Below are 2,183 nucleotides of genomic sequence, written 5' to 3'. Positions count from 1 at the left end.
GATAATTTCTGGAAACAATTTTTCCCAGATTCTGGTTGGTCTCTTTCCCAGGAGAAAACGTTTCCTTAGGAGAAACGCGAGTGAGACAATCTGTGCCACTGCAGCTGGCCTTGAGTCTGCGCTGACACTCATCAGCTTCTCCCTCTGTTACTCATACTGGTACCTCTGTTGATCCAAATGGCTTACCTGGTACAGAGACCCTTCATCCTTGAGAATTCTTAACTCTCAGTGATCATGCCCTTCTTAGACTCTGGGCACTATCCTTGGTTAAAATTGTATAAGAGATTCCCCAAAGATGCCTCAGTGGATTATCTCAATGTCAAATATATTAACTTTTGTTCTCACCATGTATCAGTAGCCCTAACTATTTCCAATAGGGGAGTCATTACCATGTACCCATATCATAGTGTTTCGGTATCTTTCTTCCTGGGGGTTATGCCTCTTCTGTGGTCTGGGACATTCAAGTCTGAACTATCTCAGATCCAAAAACTAGGCAGGGGAAAACAACCTATCACCGATGCATCTGCCCTCAGCTTCCTGATCATCCAACCTTGATACATGTTGATTATATAACTTGAGCATAACTGTTTCAACTTTTAATCTATCTTGCCCCTAAGGGTGCTGTGTTCTATTAGCCATCTCCACATCTCTTCAACAGTCAGTGTGCCAAACCCTGCAGCTACCACTACAATCTTAGCATTCATGAGAGTAATCAGAGCCACTTTGTTAAACCCGGCCCCCAAGCCTCTATTATTTCAGGATTTTGTCACTGTCATTCTTACCAAGAATCCCAATTTTACCAAGTCCTACTATTAGCCCTTGCCTACAACAGAAGGAAATGGCAACCCACTCCAGTATTCTTGCCTAGAGAATCCTGTGGATGGAGGAGCCTGGTGGGCTGCTGTCCTTGGGGTCGCACAGAGGTGGACAGGACTGAAGCGACTTAGCGTGCATGCATGCATTGGAGAAGGAAATGGCGACGCACTCCAGTGTTCTTGCCTGGAGAATCCCAGGGACAGCAGAGCCTGGTGGGCTGCCATCCAGAGGGTCACACAGAGTTGGACATGACTGATGCAACTTAGCAGCAGCAGCAGCTGCACAACAGACAGGGGGCTTCCCAGGTGGCATTAGAGGTAAAGAACCCACCTGCCAATGAAGGAGACATAAGAGTTGTGAGTTCGATCCCTGGGTTGGGAATATCCCCTGGAGTAGGAGATGGCAACCCATTCCAGTTTCTTGCCTGGAGAATCCCAGGGACAGAGCAGCCAGGCGGGCTACAGTCCGCCGCATCACAAAGAGTCGGACACGACTGAAGTGACTTAGCACACACACACAAAAGACAGAGCACCACCTCCGACTTCTGAGTGTCACGGGTGCCCTCTCACCTGCGCTGCTCCGGTAAGCAGAACGCATCTGTGTGCTCAGCCGTGTACGACTTTGCAATCCAATGGACTGTAGTCCACCAGGATCCTCTGTTCAAGGTATTTTCCAGGCAAGAATACTGGAGTAGGTTGCCATTTCCTACTGCAGGGGATATTTCCCACCCAGGGATGGAACCCGTGTCTCCTACATTGGAAGGCGCATTCTTTACCACCGCACCACTTGGGATGCTCTAAGATGCATCTGTGCGTGTGTGTGTGTGTGTGTGTGTATGTGTGTACTGAGTCACTTAGTTCAGTTGAGGCTCTCAGTCGTGTCCAACTCTTTGCAACCCCATGGACTGCAGCCCACCAGGCTCTTCTGTCCATGGAATTTTCCAGGCAAGAATACTGGAGTTGCCATTTCCTTCTCCAAGGGATCTTCCTGGCCCAGGGACTGAACCTGCATCTCCTGTATCTCCTATACTGCAGGCAGATTCTTTACCACTGAGCCACTGGGGAAGCCCAAGGATGCAGCTAGGCTTTCCCAAAGAACACAGAACATTCAAGTGTTACATCTGCTCTGACATAAAACTCACTTCTCTTCACCTTCTGATCTCTTTTCATAGAACAGAATAGGATCATTGCGGCACTTGTGTTTCACTTCTAGGGGCCATCACTTTCTCCAAACTTCTAAGAGCCATCCTAGCAATGGGTAAGTATCATCTTCCTACGTATTGCCTAGCATTTTAAGCAATGTAGCTTGGAAAAGTATTCCCATGAGCAATTTTTCTATAACTCTCCCTCATTCCAATTTATTATTCC

Source organism: Bos javanicus, chromosome 29 (genome assembly GCF_032452875.1).
Source record: "Bos javanicus breed banteng chromosome 29, ARS-OSU_banteng_1.0, whole genome shotgun sequence".
Lineage (NCBI taxonomy): Eukaryota > Metazoa > Chordata > Mammalia > Artiodactyla > Bovidae > Bos > Bos javanicus.
This window is presented reverse-complemented; position numbering follows the sequence as displayed.